The sequence below is a fragment of the Dermochelys coriacea genome, chromosome 6 (genome assembly GCF_009764565.3).
Source record: "Dermochelys coriacea isolate rDerCor1 chromosome 6, rDerCor1.pri.v4, whole genome shotgun sequence".
In the NCBI taxonomy this organism is placed as follows: Eukaryota; Metazoa; Chordata; order Testudines; family Dermochelyidae; genus Dermochelys; species Dermochelys coriacea.
Window position 1 is genome coordinate 28,930,110 of NC_050073.1, and position 22,475 is coordinate 28,952,584.

Genomic DNA, 22,475 nt, shown 5'->3' on the forward strand with positions numbered 1-22,475 from the left:
AGTCGTGAACAATCACTCAGGACAGTAATTATTAGATGTTGTGAATGGGGTGTTTATACTCTGTATCAGGCAAACAGTTTAAACCCCTTCACGGCACAGAAATGTGAACATTAGTCTTTAAAAAGACTTCTGAGCTGCCAGACCTGGAGAGAGCAGCTGGCAGCAGTGGCTGATTAGGCTGTTGAGAGGTGGAACAGACAGCTAAGTCTCCTTGCCTCCTAAGTCAGGCAACTTATACAAAGAAAACGGAGAGGGTGGAAAAGAGAAGCTGCTTTCTGCCTAACCCAGAAGACTCCTGAATGAAGACCCAGCTCAGGGAAAGGAGAAAATGGGGAAATTATTTCCATCATTTAAATTAAGGATTTTACTGACACCCAAAGACTAATCACATTAAGAACTGGATTAGTGGTTTGTGGCATCATGTGATTTGTGGCACTACATCTAGGTGGAAAGAAGCTACCCTGTGCTAGTTTTTTTTTTTATTTGGAGCTGTGGCTAAAGGATGCAGCCCCACGACTGTTTATTTTCCTTTGGCTGAGGCTGTAATTTGATTTTACCTCACCTTTTTTAGGTACCTGACCTAAAGAGCCCACAACCCTTGCCTTCAGGATGGCTGATGGTCCAGTTACAGATGTATATAGTATATTTAATATTGCATATAGAATCCCAGGCATCATTACAGTCAAAGAAACAAGGAATCCACCTATGCTAAGACTAGCATCTGAAAAGAATTTCAGATTTTGGGTTTCAAATCCAAATTAAACCTAGGAGGAAAAAAAACAATTGTATATTCACTCATACACTTTGATCAAAAAAAAAATAACTTCGATACCAACTGCAGCCCTGCAAGCTCAACCTGGGATCCTAAGTCAGATTGGGTTCTTTCTGGTTAATTCATCACCACTAGTAATGGGCAAGAATTTTCTAGAGTGAAATGGCTCATTGACTGGGTTATCAGAAGATTTTAAAATTGTGTTGTGAATTATCTATGCAAGTCAGTATTAAAAGACTGGCCCGCTATTTAACATATTATTCACACCTGAACAGCAAAGGGGCACCAGAGCATAAGCAGGAGATGAAAGACAAACATAAGGAGAACCACTAGAAAACTGGCTTCTCCATTTTGAGCACCTATATAAGGTTAGGGGTTGACTGGGAAGGCACCACTTCACTTGAAAAAGAGTATGTCATAATAAATAAAGCCTTTAGAGTTAACAGGACTAGTGTAGAAAAAGTATACAACCTCCTTCATGAAAATTAAATAGAAGTCTATTCCATGAAGCATTCAAACTGCAATGGCCATACCCTGTTCTGTCAAATGTTGTATTCTTGTGAAAACTATTTTTCTTTGTGCATTTAGACTATAAACTCACCAAGGCAAGAACCTAATATCTTTTTGGCACTTGTCTACTATTATATGGTACTGTGCAAATTTACAGTGTCATATACTACTTATTGTTTTCGCTAAGTTAAAAGAATTATAAAAAATTGCACAGAACTTACAGAAAAAAAATCAAGGGATGTTATTCTTGGTCTCTTTCTTTTAAAATTCAGGGTACAGTGTGATGCTGGTAGACCAGGTGCCAGCTCATGCAAAGGCTCTAGGCCTTACCGAACACTTACAAATGCATAGTTGGAAACCAGTCTTGTTTACCTGTGTGCTAGCATTATCAAAATAAATATTAGGTGTAACGTTGAAAACAATGTGTATAGTGTTTTACACATTGTTTGCAGGATGCTGCATGTATTGTTCTCACTCAGCTATACCCCCTGTTATAAAGTAAGAGCAAACATTTGCATTGTATATACCCCTGAAACTAAGTAACCCACCAAAAGCAGCCTTGTGTAATGCAAATACTGAACTGTAACAGGAAAATGCTAATTCCTGAACATGGGTTTCAGAGTAGCAGCCGTGTTAGTCTGTATTCGCAAAAAGAAAAGGAGTACTGGTGGCACCTTAGAGACTAACAAATTTATTAGAGCATAAGCTTTCGTGAGCTACAGCTCACTTCATCGGATGCATTTGGTGGAAAAAACAGAGGAGAGATTTATATACACACACACAGAGAACATGAAACAATGGGTTTATCATACACACTGTAAGGAGAGTGATCACTTAAGATAAGCCATCACCAGCAGCAGGGGGGGGAAAGGAGGAAAACCTTTCATGGTGACAAGCAAGGTAGGCTAATTCCAGCAGTTAACAAGAATATCAGAGGAACAGTGGGGGGTGGGGTGGGAGGGAGAAATACCAGGGGGAAATAGTTTTACTTTGTGTAATGACTCATCCATTCCCAGTCTCTATTCAAGCCTAAGTTAATTGTATCCAGTTTGCAAATTAATTCCAATTCAGCAGTCTCTCGTTGGAGTCTGTTTTTGAAGCTTTTTTGTTGAAGTATAGCCACTCTAAGATCTGTGATCGAGTGACCAGAGAGATTGAAGTGTTCTCCAACTGGTTTTTGAATGTTATAATTCTTGACGTCTGATTTATGTCCATTCATTCTTTTACGTAGAGACTGTCCAGTTTGGCCAATGTACATGGCAGAGGGGCATTGCTGGCACATGATGGCATATATCACATTGGTAGATGCGCAGGTGAACGAGCCTCTGATAGTGTGGCTGATGTGATTAGGCCCTATGATGGTATCCCCAGGAACCTATCCTTGCAACAAAGCCCGTTGCCAACTCTGTCCACATATCTATTCAGGGGATACCATCATAGGGCCTAATCACATCAGCCACACTATCAGAGGCTCGTTCACCTGCGCATCTACCAAATGTGATATATGCCATCATGTGCCAGCAATGCCCCTCTGCCATGTACATTGGCCAAACTGGACAGTCTCTACGTAAAAGAATGAATGGACATAAATCAGACGTCAAGAATTATAACATTCAAAAACCAGTTGGAGAACACTTCAATCTCTCTGGTCACTCGATCACAGATCTTAGAGTGGCTATACTTCAACAAAAAAGCTTCAAAAACAGACTCCAACGAGAGACTGCTGAATTGGAATTAATTTGCAAACTGGAGGCATCCGATGAAGTGAGCTGTAGCTCACGAAAGCTTATGCTCTAATAAATTTGTTAGTCTCTAAGGTGCCACAAGTACTCCTTTTCTCTTTGCGAATACAGACTAACAGGGCTGCTACTCTGAAATTTGCAAACTGGATACAATTAACTTAGGCTTGAATAGAGACTGGGAATGGATGAGTCATTACACAAAGTAAAACTATTTCCCCCTGGTATTTCTCCCTCCCACCCCACCCCCCACTGTTCCTCTGATATTCTTGTTAACTGCTGGAATTAGCCTACCTTGCTTGTCACCATGAAAGGTTTTCCTCCTTTCCCCCCCCTGCTGCTGGTGATGGCTTATCTTAAGTGATCACTCTCCTTACAGTGTGTATGATAAACCCATTGTTTCATGTTCTCTGTGTGTGTGTATATAAATCTCTCCTCTGTTTTTTCCACCAAATGCATCCGATGAAGTGAGCTGTAGCTCACGAAAGCTTATGCTCTAATAAATTTGTTAGTCTCTAAGGTGCCACCGGTACTCCTTTTCTTTTTCCTGAACATGGAAAGCAAATGGTCATTGCCTGTGAGATCAAAGTATCAAAGTGCATTCCTCTTTCCCCTCCCTGAAGGGACTATCAGCTTTGTTTTATGAAAAGAAGCTATGCATATAGATGTAGGGAAAAACTCTCTCTTTGCTGTTTGAACTGTCACAGGACCTGAGTCACTAAACTGAAATAAGAGATTCCCCCAGGATTATCCCTGGGTTTGCCCCGAAATACTTTTTGAATGGACAGATCACTACAACTTTGTCACTCTTAGGATTTAAATTGCAATATATTTGTGTTATATGCTTGCTTGCTTTAACCTGTAAATTTCTCTTATATCTCTTTCCTAGTTAATAAACCTTTAGTTAGTTTATTACAGAATTGGCTACAGGTGTTGTCTTTGGTATGAGATCTAGAATACTAATTGATCTGGGGTATGCGACTGGACTTTGTGGGACTGGAAGCACCCTGAATATTGTATGATTTTTGGTGTAAGTGACCATTTATCACTAAGTCCAGCTTGCCTGGTATATCAGTTTGTTTAACTAGGTCACATAGCAAAGCAAGTATTTGTTTGAAGGTAGAATATTAAATTGCAGGAAAGAGCAAATTCCCATCTACACATGCCGGTGAACCTTGAAGTCTCAAAAACTGGGACTTCTCTACCTCCCCAAGGATTATCTTCCTCCCTCAAAGGCAAGTTAATCGAAGTTCTCATCATTCCTTTAAAAAGCTACATAGTGTAAAATATGAAAGAACGTATATTGTTGAAATGTTTATGTCAGGGTTCCTTCCCCACTCTGAACTCTAGGGTACAGATGTGAGGACCCGCATGAAAGACCCCCTAAACTTATTCTTACCAGCTTAGGTTAAAAACTTCGCCTTGTTCTTGAACAGTATTCTGCCACCACCAAGCGTTTTAAACAAAGAACAGTGAGAGACCACTTGGAGATGTCTTTCCGCAAAATATCCCCCCAAGTCCTACACCCCCTTTCCTGGGGAAGGCTTGATAGTAATCCTCACCAATTTGTACAGGTGTACACAGACCCAAACCCTTGGATCTTAAGAACAATGACAAATCATTCAGGTTCATAAAAGAAGAATTTTAATTAAAGAAAAGGTAAAAGAATCACCTCTGTAAAATCAGGATGGAAAATACTTTACAGGGTAATCAGATTCAAAACACAGAGGATCCTCCTCTGGGCAAAACCTTAAAATTACAGAAAACAGGAACAACACAGGGAAAATTCACATAAAACAAAAGATAAACTAATCTGCTTTGCCTGGCTTACCTATACTGGTTGCAATACTAGAGACTTGGATTAGGATGGGTTGGAGAAGATGGATTTCTATCTGGCCTCTCTCAGTCCCAAGAGAGAACAAACATGTAAACAAAGAGCACAAACAAAAGCCTTCCCCCTCCCCCACCCAACATTTGAAAGTATCTTGTTCCCTTATTGGTCCTTTGGGTCAAGTGCCAGCCAGGTTAGCTGAGCTTCTTAACCCTTGTCAGGTAACAGGATGTTGCCTCCTGCCAGGAGGGATTTTATAGCACTGTATACAGAAAGGTTGTTACCCTTCCCTTTATATTTATGACAGTTTATCTATACAATTACTGTTTTTAAAATCATATTTACAACAAAGGTAAGAAGATGCTCCTCTCAGTGAAAGCACAAAAAGACTCAAAATGATGCAGGTCAGAATCTGGCACAAAAGCTAAAAAACAAAGTAAGCATATACTAAAAAAGAGTTTATCACAGGTTGAGTCAGATAAATTCGAAGGTCCTGTATTTATGGACCAGCATGCCATTTTCCTAAACAACAGACCTAAGATGAATCAATTCCCAAGAACCAATGGCAGAACAAAGAGACAAGGGATTCATGATATGTTCAGGCAAGTTGGACACAATAAGCATATCTTACATTTTATATGGAGCCTTTTATCCCGAAGTGCTTTACAAACTACACAAAGAGTTGAAGCAATAGAAACTGTTTAAACAGTAAACACCACACAATAGTTTAGGACAGGAACTGAAAGCCAATTTCTAACTGAAACTGCAAGGTAAATTTTGGTGAATTACATTTTACATACCAAGTTGGAATTTGGCCAAGACACCCCGGTTCTCATCCCTGCTTTTATACATATTCCCATGTGATCTATAACAAATCATGACAATACCTCATCCAAAAGACAGCAGCACTGTGCTTAATAGTGACTCAGAGAAAAGAACAACCCCTTACTGTGAATTGCCAACATCACTTCCTGCAGCACCATGCTTTTTCCTTCATAAAGGATTTGATTACCACTCAAGATTGGGAGTCAAGAGATCTGGGTGTAAATCACAACTCTCGCAAACACTTGCTGTGAGACTCAGGGCCAGATTTAGGGGCAGCCAACTCAGGCAGCCACCTGGGCTGATGGGCTTAGGGGGCGCCAGGCTGAGAGCGCTGTTCGGAGTACTGCAAAGGATATACATCCTGTTTTCAGCATCAGCTACCGGGTGGAAGATCCTCATGGACAATGTTACAAATCTGGCTGTGAAGCCATGAAGTGACACTCACTGGAAGAGCTGCAATGACAGCGTAAGGCCAGTTAGGTATCAAGTGACTGAGGATTACGACATCCTGACTGAACTGTTGCAGTTGAGTAAAGCTGAGGCCAGATACCAACATGAGACACAAAGCCTGGCAAACCAGATCACTGATTTCAAATGTATGGTCTCCGTTGTGGATTGGCACGTATTCTTTTCCAAGTAAATATTGTAAGCAAGGCATTACAATGGACCAGACAATGGACATTACAAGGTATCAGTCAATGGACATCACTACCATACTACTTGGATGAGAAGCTGCCTTGATTTCATGGTGGCCTGCAGAGACAACAGATTTGAAGATGCCATCACTGCTGCCAAAGAAAATCGCAGAAAACTTAGGAGTTGAGACTCTTTTCAAGGAAACTCATATTCATCAGAAGACAAGACAGTTTGGTTATGAGAGAAGAGCTCAGGTGATGAGAAGCTTGGAAGAAAAATTCAAGAGGGAGGTTTTTTTGCTCGCTCATTGACACTGCTCAAGTGTCCATCGAAGAAAGGTTTGGACAAATGAAGCACCACAAAAAGACCTGGTGTTTTTGTATGACCTTAGTAAACTGCTGGCAGATAGGGATACACTGTTGAACGATTGCATAGACCTTTGCAGGACCTTTGCTAACACATGGGGAATGTTCAAATGTCAATGATAAGACCTCTATGTCGAATTGGACAGCATCTGTCAATATGGGAAGCACTCTCCATTCCAAGTTCTCCAATTCATTCATTCATGTTGTAGAGCTGAAGGACACTCTTCCTAACGTGTGGATAGCTTTGAAGATTCTGCTCACACTGCCAGTCAGGGTTACGAGTGGTGAGCACAACTTTTTTAAGCTCAGGCTCATTAAAACACATCTTCGATTGACGATGGCCAATGAAAAACTGACCTTGCTTGCTATTTTATCGCTTGAAAATGCCTTTGGTCAGTCTTTGGATCTCTCTGTAGAATCACAGAATATCAGGGTTGGAAGGGACCTCAGGAGATCATCTAGTCCAACCCCCTGCTCAAAGCAGGACCAATCCCCAATTTTTGCCCCAAATCCCTTTTGCCCCCTCAAGGATTGAACTCACAACCCTGGGTTTAGCAAGCTCTGATGCTGTGCTTCAGTTTGCGAGGGCAACAGTGAGAAAAGCGACCTTTTGAACTAAAAGACTATGGTTAACATTCTGAGGCTGTCACCTACTGTAACACTATTTAGTATTGGCCCACCCAATGTTGGTGCACAGTTCAATTATTATCTAAATTACTAATCTGGCCCAACTCTACCGAACTTGTGAGATTTGATGGGATCACACCATAAGATAACGTTGCTGCATGTTACAAACAAGTTACCTATTTAGGGAAAAAACATGCATTTCTCCACTTCCACCCTACATTACATCTTGTGGCTCCCAATGTTTTTGGAAATTCTGGATGCAGATGCAAACCTGAAGAAGAGGGTTAGAAACTAGTAACAATGTCTTCCATCTGTGAACCTAAAAGTTCGTAAGCTCAAAGTCACATTACTCACTAAACATTTGTGAGAGTTAGTAACACTAATTGTCACACTCACATTGGAATAGGGGACATGGGGAGTTCAAAAGTCAGAAGGCAGACCATAAAAACTGAGTATCATGATTTGGGGGCCAATATAAAGATTTTTGAGGGTCTGACTCACAATTTGTGGAGTTAGCAATATTGGTGTCATTTCACTTTGACTCCATCCCATCTAGGAGTTGGATGCTAAGGCTGCAGTTATTTCCATGGAGCATCTCTGTTACTGTTCTATTCCCTTGGGTAAACAGCATGTGAGGGAAGAGGGAGAGGGTTCTGTGATACTGGCAGACCAGGTGCAAGCTTATGCCAAGGTCTGTAGGCCTTACTGAGCCCTGACAAATGCATAGCTGGAAACCCGTCTGGCTCATCTGTGTGTCAGCATTGTTAAAACAGATGTTAAGTTGATAAGAATGTGTTTAGGCCTGATAAAATGATTTTAGGATGCTGCTTGTATTGATCTCACTTATAATATAGATATTGCCTTGGTGGCAAGATAGACCAAAGTGCCTAAATAGATGGTCTGTGACTCCATGGTAAAGCTGTTATAGCCCATGGTATAAGGTTACATTGAATTTTTATACTGTAAACCTCTGTAACTCATCAAACAGGAGAGAAGCCTTCTGTAAGAAGTTTGCATTTGCATTAGAGATGTTCCGGCGTCCTGCCCAACCAGAAGGCCTTTGAAACCAACTAAGCCATTGTGAGACATCAAGGAACAAAGACTTTGTTAACTGCATTCCTCACCCCTTCCAGGAAAAGGAAATGTGCGCATGAACTCATCACATCAGCTTGGACTCTGGGAAGAAAAGGATAAAAATCCCTGACAAGAAGAAACTTGGTTATTTTTGCTGCATAGACTCTACAGGGGCAAGAATCACCAAACATAAGCTAAAGATCCCCAATTGTTTTGCCTGGGTTAGCCCTAAAGGACATATGGAGTTTGCTTATTATAGAAGATTCTATTATCTTTTGGAATCCAAGACTGTAATTCATTTGTGTGTGTATGTTACCTGCTTTAACCTTGTAAATAACTCTCACCTCTTTTTTTGAGATAATAAATCTTTTGTTTATTACAGGACTGACTGCAAGAATTGTCTTCAGTGAGAGATCTGGGGTGCAACTGACCTGGAGTAAGTGACTGGTCCTTTGGAACTTGGAATAACCTGAATATTGTTGTGATTTTTGGTGTAAGGGACCATCTATCCCAAAAGCAGGCTTGCCTGGGTGGCAAGATAGACCAGAGTGCCCAAGTAGATGGTCTGTGACTCCACGGTAAAGTTGTTATAGCACTTGTGGAGTTCACTCTTGCTATTTGGTTAGTGAAATCTAATTACAGAATATACAACCAATTTGGGGTTTGTACCATGCTTCTTGACAGTCTGCCCTGAGGTTGGCACCCACGTTTGTGAGCCACTTCAGACAGCTTGACAGCTTTTTCCATGAAATTCCCCTTGCATGGATCCCCACTGCCTGGCTGTGTTTCTCAGCAAGTGAAAGAAACTGATAACCCCATATTCTCCCAACACATGCTATTCCAAATTTGCTGTGACCACTTTGTTCTATTTTAAGTAAATAAATAAATAAATAAATAAAAAGGCTCAAAGACTTAAGGGATATTCCCGAACTCCAGGTTTAGGACATGCAAGTAGAATCCATGCCTTTATCTGAAAGCCCTGGTGTGTTTAACTTAGAGCACAACTAACTGTGTTGGCCAATATTTTCTAAACATATTCATATTATCTGTTTTATAAAAGTCAGACAACTGCAATTTAACACAGAAAAGCAAAAGCTTAAGGATTTTGGTGCCAAAATCATGTGGTGATCAGAGGGCACAGAAGAAATTACATTTAATGATTTTGGTCAATCATGTAGCATATGAGCCCAGAAAGGCACAACTGCAGTTATTATATATAGATACAGCATCCAAAAAGCTGAGTGTAAAATAAAACTGAAATGCAACTATAAGTGCTTACGATGAAAACAACATAAAACTTAACAAGCAGCCAAAGAAATCAACTAAATTATCTCCCACAAGGTGGCATCTTTGTTCCACATTTTCTTTCTATAATAGCATGGAAGGAATTGACCTATTATTTAGGCAAAAAATACTGCCTCTTCTCAAACAGAAAAGGAGTACTTGTGGCACCTTAGAGACTAACAAATTTATTAGAGCATAAGCTTTCGTGAGCTACAGCTCACTTCATCGGATGCATTTGGTGGAAAAAACAGAGGAGAGATTTATATACACACACACAGAGAACATGAAACAATGGGTTTATCATACACACTGTAAGGAGAGTGATCACTTAAGATAAGCCATCACCCACAGCAGGGGGGGGAAAGAAGGAAAACCTTCCATGGTGACAAGCAGGTAGGCTAATTCCAGCAGTTAACAAGAATATCAGAGGAACAGTGGGGGGTGGGGTGGGGGGGGAGAAATACCATGGGGAAATAGAAAAGGAGTACTTGTGGCACCTTAGAGACTAACAAATTTATTAGAGCATAAGCTTTCGTGAGCTACAGCTCACTTCATCGGATGCATCCTTATCATCATAAAGCTTATGCTCTAATAAATTTGTTAGTCTCTAAGGTGCCACAAGTACTCCTTTTCTTTTTGCGAATACAGACTAACACGGCTGCTACTCTGAAACATGGGGAAATAGTTTTACTTTGTGTAATGACTCATCCATTCCCAGTCTCTATTCAAGCCTAAATTAATTGTATCCAGTTTGCAAATTAATTCCAATTCAGCAGTCTCTCCTTGGAGTCTGTTTTTGAAGCAATTGTTCCTGGAGGTCAATTTACAAAGCCATAAATCAGAGTTTATATTCAGCAATTAGCGATTATCTCTAATCTAAGGTTTCAGAGTAGCAGCCGTGTTAGTCTGTATTCGCAAAAAGAAAAGGAGTACTTGTGGCACCTTAGAGACTAACAAATTTATTAGAGCATAAGCTTTCGTGAGCTACAGCTCACTTCATCGGATGCATTTTGAATGGACACAAATCAGACGTCAAGAATTATAACATTCAAAAACCAGTTGGAGAACACTTCAATCTCTCTGGTCACTCGATCACAGACCTAAGAGTGGCTATCCTTCAACAAAAAAGCTTCAAAAACAGACTCCAAAGAGAGATTGCTGAATTGGAATTAATTTGCAAACTGGATACAATTAACTTAGGCTTGAATAGAGACTGGGAATGGATGAGTCATTACACAAAGTAAAACTATTTCCCCATGGTATTTCTCCCTCTCACCCCACCCCCCACTGTTCCTCTGATATTCTTGTTAACTGCTGGAATTAGCCTACCTGCTTGTCACCATGAAAGGTTTTCCTCCTTCCCCCCCCTGCTGTTGGTGATGGCTTATCTTAAGTGATCACTCTCCTTACAGTGTGTATGATAAACCCATTGTTTCATGTTCTCTGTGTGTGTGTGTATATAAATCTCTCCTCTGTTTTTTCCACCAAATGCATCCGATGAAGTGAGCTGTAGCTCACGAAAGCTTATGCTCTAATAAATTTGTTAGTCTCTAAGGTGCCACAAGTACTCCTTTTTTTTTCTCTAATCTAAAAATCACACACTTACTCATTCCACATTTCAGAAATGAAGCAATTTGCAAGCTACGGCTTTAACCTCAAAATTTCTCCAATTCTATTTAACTACTAAATGTGAAAAGGCAAACTGCTTTCTAAGTGGCTGAAGAAATAAGCTCTTTGGATATTCTGTCATTAAAAACCTACACGTTTGTGTAAGATTTACTTTAAAAATAATTTATTTAGATTTTAAATCCAAGAAATGCCAGGCTTGAGGTTACATTTTGAAAAAATAGAGCACTAATTAATACAACAAAAATAATTTCTGCAAGTAGCCAAGTCTCATACCAATAAAAACACTTACCTAATTCACTATTTACAAATTTGCATCGTTAAATCTGGGTAGGTGCATACTCTTTAGGTGTGTTCATATTATACCGAAAGTATACTACTCTAAAACTGAATGACTTAATGTGGATCAGTTCTCTTTTTCAAGAAAGACCTGAGTAAAACACATTTGTGATACTTTTACAGTAAAGAAGACTCTTATACTGGTTTTATGTGGGTTTTTTCTCTCAACATTTAGAAAAGTCAAGTCATAGTCGAATTTGCAATTCTGAACTTTTAGTTATTCACAGAAATTTACTAGTTTCTTATGCCCCCAAATGTAGATGCCAGGGAGGAAATCTAATACTTTCCTTATGTCAGAAATTAAACATTAACAGGTATTGAGTTTAAGAAATTCCTAGATTTGTTTCTGGAAAAGGACTGGGTAGAAAATAGTGCAAAAAACCCAGGATGGTGGGCTTAACATAAATTCACATTTGACATGCATGTTGGACTGCATGCCTTTTTCTTGTTTCTGATACAGATACTTGATGGTCTTGAATTATTTCAGTACATTTCAGTGGATTTTCACTCCTCATATAATAAAACTTCACTTTCCTACAACCTGGTTTTTCTGCATTAACTCCGTAGAACAGAGGTTCTCAAACTGTGGTCCGCGAGTTCCATTCAGGTGGTCCGCAGATAGTTCCCTGTAAGGTGCGTGCCTGGGCGGCTGCACGCAAGAGAATGAAGGGCCACCCACCTAATTAGTGCAGCCGCACAGGCGTGGCTCCACTAATTAGGTGCCTGGACCCTGGAGAAGATGCACATGTACGGTGAGGTGGTGACCTTGGGGAGAATATGGGGTAGGTGGGAGGGGGCGGTGGGGTGAGAAGAGGGGGTGGGGGAATTTGGGACATGCAGGTCTGCGGCGGCCAGAAAAAGAGGCGACTTTCCCCAGCTCCAGGGCTGTGGCTGCCAGGGAGAGACGGCCCTCCTTCCCCGCTCCAGGTTGGGGGCTGCCACGACGGGGGAAGAGACCCCCCTCCTTCCCAGCCCCAGGCTGGGGGTTGCTGCAGCGGGGGAGAAAGGGCACATCTATCATATTAGAAAGGTAAAATTACTGATATGAAAATATGAGCTGTGCGCTTTTATTTGTAGAACAAAAAATGTTAATTATTATTAAGAGTTTTTTTAATATAGTGCTTTTATCCAAAGTGCTTTAAAATAGTTAGCAAACAGTACAAACAACATTTGGAAAGATGATTAAGTGGTCCGCCGACACCCTCAGCAATTTTCAAGTGGTCCGTGGAAAAAAAAAAAGTTTGAGAACCACTGCCGTAGAATACAGCAAGGAATTTTCTGAATTTCTGGAAACTTTGTCTAAGTTCTAAAATCGTTTTTAAATGGCCTGTTTGCTATCTGAAATATATATATTTTTAGGATTCCTATGATTCACGTATCATTTACACTCCTTTGTATTAAGCACAAAGGTCAAGCAATCTGCTTCTCTAGTGTAAAATATACAAAACCTTTATCCACCAACATTAGTTATACAGTACATAATGAAAGCTAACCCAGAACATGATGTTCACATCTTGACAAAAGGACACTGCATGAAAAAAGGAACTGCACCAGCAGCAATGCAAAAAAACCTTATGAATAAATAAACAGGCGTGTCAAATGAGCAAACCAGAGCAATTCTTGACACAGGATATCAAAAACATTAGCTCTAGGGTTTGAAGAAAGTTCTTTCACAAACCTCGTGTCTTCAGTTACTTTCTAGATCATTTTAGCTGGAAGCATACCTTCATTTTACATCAGGCAGCTTTCTCCTTCCTCACACCATCGATTTTCTCGAGTTGAATATATTAAGGAAAATGTGAATTATTTCTCACCAAACACTGGTGAGCATGTTTCACAACTTCTCATCTACCAGGAATACATTCCAGGCTAGAGGCAAAGCATTTGCAGCATAACAGTTTGTTTGTATACATCTCCAGTTCACAATAAGAATGAGTAGTTTTGGGTAACTAGCAGCTTTACCTTGTACTGAAGTTAGGTTTCTTCTTCATATCACAAAAGTATCCTGAGGTTGCCACATAACGCATTATCCAGATGCGTAAAGTGGCACAAACAGCAGATTCTCCTTGCACATCAAACATTGCAGCTCCTGAAGTGTCAGCAGGAGCAAACTCTGAAAACAGTTCCTTTGAAGACACATGCTTTTATTATGATAAATACAGTGAAAATTATATTTGGAATAAGAAAATCTATATTGTTACATTAACAACTAAAGCATGATTAAGTTCCCCAGCCATATCAGAAATCACGAGCACATGCATTATTTACTGGACTTCTTTAGAATTCTATGCAGAAAATGCACCGGTTTAAACGGTAGAGAGTATATGTATAAATCTGAACACACTGGGGGTTCGATTTTCACAAATTTTGAGCACCCACAATGCCAACTGAAGTCAACAGAAGTTGTGGTTTCTGTCTGAAAAACAGACTCACTGTAAAAATATTGATTAATGAGATCTTTTGAGGTCAAAAAAAGGCACCAACGGTGACAGACACTACTTACCCAGATTGCTAATGTCAGAGTTATTTTTAAAAATTACAGACCAGGTATTACAGCTATGATTTCTTCATAGTAAGCACCTGTAGACCAGAAAATCTGTCTCTGGTAATTCATTTTTATAATATTTTTAAAGTATTTCAGTTCTAGGAGAGCATGTAGTAAGTTGCACTGAGAAATGTGCCTTTTCCTGACAAATGTACTGATTGTGAGACCATCAAGAATAAATAAATAAATAAGTTTATTAAACAGATTTTCATCACATCTCTACTTAAAATCTGAGTCCTAGAGCATATACTGCATGTAAATCTTTGTTCCTTGGGAAACGATCTGTTACTTAATGACAACTACAGATATAGGATTTTGCATATTTCCTATACCAAGTCTCACATAAAAAGTAGATTTTGAAATCTTACATACAGTATTTAGAAGTGCATTCTACCTACTTGCAAGGCAATACTTTTAATATGCCAAGAGAGAAGAGCACATATCTTGATATATATTCTAGTATGGCAAGTATGCTGTTATTGTCATTTTTTTCCCTCTGTTTAACTTTGTTATACCATATATTATACATGTCTTGCCTGTATCTAAGCAAGGGACCTTCAAAAGAGAAGCAATGACTTTTTGAAAAACTTTAAGATGTTGCTCCTACCATCATTCCCCGTCAAAGGAAGCCTAGAGGTTCTTAAAAAGTACAAAGAACATTCCACATCACCTTTGTAAATGATCATTTTATTTTTATAAAGAAGACTAATAAGTGAGGGATTGCATTTTCCCAACTTCTTGCTTGTTTTCCTAATAAGAATAAAATTATAAATGATGAGAGAAAGAGAATAACACAGAACTGTGTAAAAAGGATGATGGCCTCTTTTAACCTGCTGATTTCTTTGAGTCAAACAGTTACGCTAAATATACTGCAGCAGGCCAGGACAGCTAGTTTTACAAAGAAAACAAGGATGCTATTTGAAATATTTCAAAATGTTAATCTATTTTAATAGAGTAAAACAAAATCAACAGACATACTGATTTATGAAGGATAAGTTCATTTTCTTTATGGAACAGTTAGATATTTTGGTTAATGACATGGAACACTTCTCACATTGTGAAATGCTTGAGAGGTCTGGGGATGCCAAGAGGTATAATTAAAGGTATTATTTTGTCCACAATTATAAATTATATAATTTAATAATATTTCCTAATTAGATATACTTTATTTTCTTTTAAAAAGAGAGAGAGAGAATCCTTTCAGAAGTCCGCAATTCATATTTCTCTACTTCACAAGCTAATGAAAATTCTCTACACATACTCAAGAGTCCTTCAAAGTATTTTCCAGGGTAGGTATTGTTTAAAGAACATGTTTGTACTTTGCAGAATGGAAGAACATCAAAACCACACATTCTTTCCAATACTGTATTATATGTATATTTGTAATTAAATTAAATACCATGTGATGTAAAGCACGTCCACAGGATACAGAAAGGCTTTTCAATAGTTCAGCCCATTAGAAAGCTAAGGCCCACTCCTTCACTCCTTGTTCAACTAAAATTTCAGTTGAGGAGAGAAGCAAAGAATGCAGGGCACTAAACATCCCAATATGATATGATGGTATCACAAACATACCAGTCTATGAAACGCACATTGGACAATTTTCAAATTGCATCTGAATAGTATCCGGCATTTATTCAATTTTCTGCATGATTTAAAGAGTTAAACAGTGTTTGTAGCAGATAATAACTAATCTATATCATAAGAAAAAGAGCCAGATACATTATTTGCCTACTAGAAATCGTGGACTGAATCTTAAACTAAAGATAATTTTGTATATCTAGAAAAAAGTGAAAATTAACAAATGATACCATAAAGAATACTCATATGCCTTCATGAAGGAAAAAAGAAAGGTCTTTGGAGAAAAGGTATAAAACCTGTCCCTGTTTTCCTTACACATATGAATCCAATGAAATATAACCCAGTTCATTTGAAATGCACAAGAAATCTATTAACTAATGAAGGCCAGGGGGAAATTTTCTGAGAGCCAAAGGCCATAATCCACTTCAGATATGCAGAATTCCCACATATTCACTGTCATTTTCCAATATTGACTTAAGACCTGTATTAGTGTAGAATTTAACTCTAAATGTGTTTTATAGGGAATGAAAATATTTTAGAAATTCGAGTCATTTGCATTTCTTTCAAACAAGTTCTTAAATTTCATTCTTATCTCACTAAAATCAGTTTTCCCCAAGTCAGAATTATAATAATTTATTATATAAACTAAAACTGTTAATACTACTTTCAACTCTCCAGCTGCAGGGTTTTCCACAAGGTTTCAATAAAAGGCAAGTTCAACAAACAGAGTCAAAAATCTATTTCAGAATGACTAACTTAATTCCTTCAATGGAACTGAATCCATTTCTACTAGGACTGAATATGGAGGGCTCCATGAATCCTTCAAAGTGGGGGGAAATTTTGTAATACAGATAAGGGCTGAATCAACTGTCTTCAACACTGCAATAATTTGAAAAGGGCCCATATGATCATGTGCCCTGGACATATTCCGTCTGTGGTATTGCTGGAGTCATGTTGGTCCCAGGATATTAGAAAGACAAGGTGGTTGGTCCAGAAGTCGGTCCATTAAAAGATATTACCTCACCCACCTTTTCTGACTATGGATATATGCTCATCTCCAGAACATCAGACGAGACCAAAACTCCAGTATATGTGTACACTGCAAATGAAGGTATGATTGTAGCACAGGTAAGCATATCCTATGCTAACTTTAATCTAGCTAGCATAAGTAACAATAGTAGAGAAGACATGGTGGCACAGGCTTCAGCTTGGGCTCGCAACCCAGGTACATACCCAGGGTCCCCAACAGATACTTACAGGGGCAACTAATCCCAGTGGAAGCCCATGCCACTATGTCTTTATTGCTATTGTTACCCACTTTAGCTAGAGTAAAACTAGTATGTGTACTCTTAGCCATGCTACAATCATACCTTCAAATGCAACACAGACATACTCTAAGACTGGTTAGTTTCTCTAGTGATTGTGGCAAACTAATTTTTTTAGACAGTCCAGGAAAGACGCTTGCTATCTTTGGGTCCCTGGTCAGAGAGAAAGTACAAGACCAAAAACCTAATACATAATCTCATCCTACTCCCACTGAAGTGAATGAGGATTTACTTTCCTTAATTACTGATTAGATCAAAACAATACAAATTTCAATACAAAACCCTAGTCCAGCCTCGCACAATGGGACTAACATACAGTAGAATCTCAGAGTTACGAACACCAGAGTAACGAATTGACCATTCAACCACACACCTCCTTTGGAGCTAGAAGTATGCAATTAGGCAGCAGCAGAGATAAAATACCAAACAAACCAAATGCAGTACAGTATTGCGTTAAATGTAAACTACAAAAAAAAAATAAAGCGGAAGTTTAAACAAAGATTTGACAAGATAAGGAAACTGTTTCTGTGCTTGTTTCATTTAAAGTAGGATGGTTAAAAGAGGCCTTTTTCTTCTGCGTGGTAAAGTTTAAAAGCTGTATTAAGTCAATGTCCAGTTGTAGACTTTTAAAGAACAAACATAACATTTTGTTCAGAGTTATTAACATTTCAGTGTTACGAACAACCTCTATTCCCAAGGTGTTTGTAATTTTGAGGTTCTACTGCAATATATATATTAAGTTTAAAAAATAGTTTAAGAAAGAAACAGTTGAAGGATTGGGGATGGGGAGGTTGTATTGATATTAACAGAGGATTCAATATCAGGAAGCCTCATGCAAATTTAATTATAATCTCAAGGAATTACTAATTTCTCTAGTGACCCACAAAAGGCTTCAATGTTGTTTTAAATGAAGATTTTTGATTAATCAAGGTTTAGGTAACTGAGCTTCCACTGTAGAGTAAAAAAATTGACACTATAAATATGCATCTCGGAAAAGAAGCTCAATAGAAATAATTTGGAAGCTATCGTTCTTTTAATTTTTATATCACAGTTGCATATTCTCCTATACAGAGGAAAACACAAACTGCCATGAACACCAACAAGATAGGTGCAGGACTGAAAGAAAAAAAAAGTTTGCCATTTGAAAACTATTTCATAATGAACAGTGGCAGTAGAAATGTCACACTCCATCTCAGGCAGGCTTTAACTGTACTATTCCACTGAGTATATGAGCAAAGCTGCAATGAGCAGATGCTAACACTTTAATTAATTCTTAAGACCCTTTTGGTTTACTATAGATAGAGAGAGAGAGAGAGAGAATGTGAAATACTTAGGGTGAACTAAATTGAGCATCAAGAACATTGAGTTTTTTGATTGCAAATTGATTTTCTCACAGCAGGCTATCAGTGTCATTTCAGACAAGCATTTCATTAAGATACATACATACCTCTTCATAACTTTTAACTATGTTCAACAATACATTTGGATCAGAAAGTTAGTCAAATCTTTTAGGCTATTCTTAAATTCCAGAAGGGACATTTGACACCAGATGATCAGGTCAAGTAACGTACAATAAATAGAAATATCAATTCATACAAAATGCACCAGTTAAAATTGCTGTATTACAACATAGCTGGCACAAAACCAAATCTATGAATAGTTAAGCTATCTAATAGAACGTGCTCTCAACATATTCTGTGTGGAGCAATATTGACAACTGCACATTTTTGTATGTATTTTTTGTTTAATGTTTTAAGCATTTGATGTCACACACATGCAAATCTGTTTCTCTCTTCCCCCCAGGTTCCTCTCAGCTCAGAACAGTGGCTGGAGGCAATCTTGGGCTAACTAATTTTCAGTGGTTCATCGCAGTGACTTTCCTTGTGTGTTGAATCATGGTCAGACACAAGAGCTGGTTAAGCACTGGAAGACAGCTCAGAGCTCTGTTTGGCAAGGGAGTTAGTTAGTTTTCCTCCCAGTTAGTTCTCTGACTTATAGCTTTCAGGGGAGACATGGGGAGGAAGACAACAGTGAGAGAGCTCCTGACAAGATGAGCTCTGAGCAATGTTATTGTGACAGCCCCATGGTTCATCACAGCAAGAGATGCTCTGCAACAAACCATGAGAAGTTTGCTGGTCCAAGACTGCCATTGATTTCCTTCTGAGGATGGAAGAAACCAGGTCAGGAAAAATGAGACTGCACTGGGGAATAGAGGAAGGAGTATTGCCAACCACAAAGGTTCAAAAATCATGAATCAGAGCTCAAAAAATTAAGAGACTTATTTTAAAATCATGTCACTTAAGAGCAGTAAGTAAGTCTACATTATTTTCCATCTGACTTTTGATGTTTGAGCCATTACAGAGAAGCTGCCCAATTTGTATGCAGTCATTTCTTGTTCAAAATTCAACTTTGAACGCACAAGTATATAAGCCTTTCAACTGGCTGCTTGAAAGGGTACTCCACTTCCCCTCTATTAAAACCTGGTGTAGAAGAGTAACTAATCAAATATCTCCCCTATCGCTACCCTGCTACCATCATCTGACCCTTCCTGTTCCTCTCCTTGTTCTACCAATGCTCCTTCCATGCTCCCTCATCGTCTCCTGACTCCCAACAACCCCAAAAAGTATTGGCTTTTCCCTTCTCATCAATTTCTCTCTCCTATTCCATGGCACACCTAGTTCTCCCTCATGTCCCCCCACATTCACCTACATCTCCACAGCCTCATTTGATCATCCCTGTTTCCACAATCTCCTTACCTGCCTCTCTATTAACCTGCTTACCACACTGTTCCTTCCTCATATTCACCAGCTCCTCATGGGTCCCTCCCTGCCTCCTAAAACATAAGGACAGCCTAGATTCACTCCTATTGGAAACAATGGCAGGTATTGGCCATCTTTACTATGGGTAGTCTGCAAAGTCCATAGGGAGAGGGCATCTATCTTAATTGAGGGGAGACTCTGGTCTATGTCCTATCACGAACAATGAGAGATGGTGGAGTTTCTGAAAAAGAGCAATTCTATTCGCCAGTCTCTGCTGGCGCACAAACTTTCCATTTTAAAATATAATTGGAAATGATTAATTAAAAATATTCTGAAAATATGAAAAGTGGCTTCGGTGGGACAGATTCTCAGAATGATGGTTAACTGAATTTTTGTGACTGTAGGACTATTTTTCCCCCCAGATGAGTTTTAAAAAAAGAGAGACCTTCTTAGAGTTTAACCCAAACCAATTAATAAATGTACTTGAAAATTTTCAGAAAAGTCCATCTTTAAGCACATAATATTGTGTAAATCTGGGGAAATACAATGTATTCTTCATACAAAACAAAGAATCTGGATCCCCAATTTAAGTGAAAAACTCAAATAAATTTAACTAAAAGAAGTCACAACCAATGCCTTCATAATACTAGAACATATTTTGCACATACCCTTAAAATGATGAAACAACAGCACTGAAGATACACTAAATATACTATTTGTTTCTAGTTGGTTCTTTCTTGTTGCCTTTTTATACAATGCTGCATTACCTGGGAGATTTAAAATGACAAGTAATTGGAAATTAGGAAAAAAATTTGTTCATTATTCTACAGCAATGATATAATAATTAATTATATTAGTTTATTGTCCCTTATGTTCTAAAACTCTGCAATCATTAAATTATTTTAATTTAATATTTCAGAAAGGATTTAATAATCAGAGTTATACAGTTTAATAAATTGCTGGAGGAAAGGTGTACTCATCTAGTGTAACAGGTGAATATAAGTTCTAGATTGCCTACAATATCCAAATGGCATGCTGACCAAGGCACAAGTAAACAAGCATTTGAAATTAAACAGAAAAGGGATGGGGAAGAGGTGATCTTGGGTTGGGTGGGACAAAGTCAAAAAACTGCAGACAAGTGAGCCCTGTTGGAAGGCAGTCATTTTCAAATGTAACTTTAATTTTACAAACAACTACTACTTATACCAACTTCATTTAATTGCTTTTGAACTGCATATCATCTTGTCAAGCAGGACATTTTCTAACCTCTATTGAATTTGCCCTTTTCCAACTAATTCTTATTTTGTAAGGATCAGAATTAATAGCTACCTTTGTTTACATAACTACCACATAAAATTCACGAACCTCTGTGTTTTTTTGAATGACGAATTTTAGAAAAAATATTCCAATTTTGAGGATCCTGCTACAGTCTTGGTGGCATAACACACACACATGTAATCCTTCACTTCCATTGTAGCATTAGCTGAATTTTTACGGCTTTAGTAAATATTTCAAATGTCTATTTTAAATCAGCAATAAATGTTTTTAGTATATTTACCTGAATTTAGAGTTTGCCAAATATACTAGATTGAGTTCTGGAAAATGACAACAATTCCCAATACTTCCAAGTGACAGCAGTGTCATCCTCAGCACTTAAGTCTGTTTTGAAGTCTGCTTTCCAGTTCACTTTTAATTGTTTTAACAGTGCAATGGAATTTACCAATTCTACTGGTAGAAGGGGCTGCAGGTAAATGAGTTAAGAGTTCTCCAGTGCCATATAAAACTAGAAGCTGATGATCTGCCCTTCACAATACCTGTACAGATGCAGGACTGCATTAGCAACAACTCTGTCACTCCTGAAACCAGAATAAAGCAATCGTGTTCCCGAGCTGCTAATGCAGACTAACTTTTAACTAAGAAGGCTACAGGTGCATACCCCTTTAAAAAAAAAAAAAAAAAGCACTGAAGAGAAGGACGTGCCAAAACCAACCTCACTTTCTAGGTTTACAGGTGATGATCAAGCCAGGAAATCGCAGTCCCACTTCCCACAACTAGCGCCGTTTAACTGAAAAGGGCCATCCCCCAAAAGTTAAGGGAACAAACAGCCCGGTCACCACCCTGGCGGCTCTGCAACTGCAAAGGGCGGCCAAACAGGGGGAAAGCCTCTCTGCCGGCTCCCCCTGCCGATGGGGACAGACCGCGCCCCGGCCCGTGCCTTGGCAGGGACGCTGCGGGACTCCCGAGAGGAGGCGGCGCAGCACCCGTCCCCGCCTGGCCCACACAAGCCCGGGAGCGGGGCTCGGCCCCATGCCTTGCGGACGTGCCCAGACGCAGCGGCCGGAGCGAGCTGAGCCCCACGGGCGAGCCCAGAGCGGGGCCCGTACCCCGGCGGCACCCCGCTTCCTAGTCCACACCGCGCGGGGCAGGGGGTGGAAACCCCTCAGCCAGCTGCGCGGGTGGGCGGGCAGCAAAAGGCGCGAGCCCGGGCTGCGCTTACCTCTCCGCGCACGGCTGGGGCCAGGGGGCCGCCCGATGCCGCCCCCTGCACCGCCGGGGCTGAGGGCGCGGCGCGCGGCGGTCCCCCCCCGGCAGACCCGGGCGCGGGGCGGGGCCCGCCTCCGCCGCGTTGCCATAGCA

At 39.4% G+C, this 22,475-nt stretch overlaps 1 protein-coding gene across 16 annotated transcripts in view; it reads right to left on the bottom strand.

Moving 5' to 3' along the window:
- Positions 1-22,475, bottom strand: part of STK33 (serine/threonine kinase 33) — a 95,901-nt gene that overhangs the window by 73,147 nt on the left and 279 nt on the right. For 3 of the 16 annotated variants that reach the window (XM_043516692.1, XM_038407689.2, XM_043516689.1), the window contains exons 1-2: positions 22,336-22,435; positions 20,507-20,605 (exon numbers count right to left, since the gene is read on the bottom strand). The exons of 3 other annotated variants lie outside the window; for them this stretch is intronic. The gene's annotated coding sequence lies outside the window, so the exon portion shown is untranslated. Of the gene's footprint in view, positions 1-20,506; positions 20,606-21,396; positions 21,416-21,828; positions 22,014-22,335; positions 22,436-22,475 lie in introns of those variants that run through there. 10 more of the 16 variants (XM_043516691.1, XM_043516693.1, XM_043516694.1 and 7 more) reach the window with 7 other exon arrangements.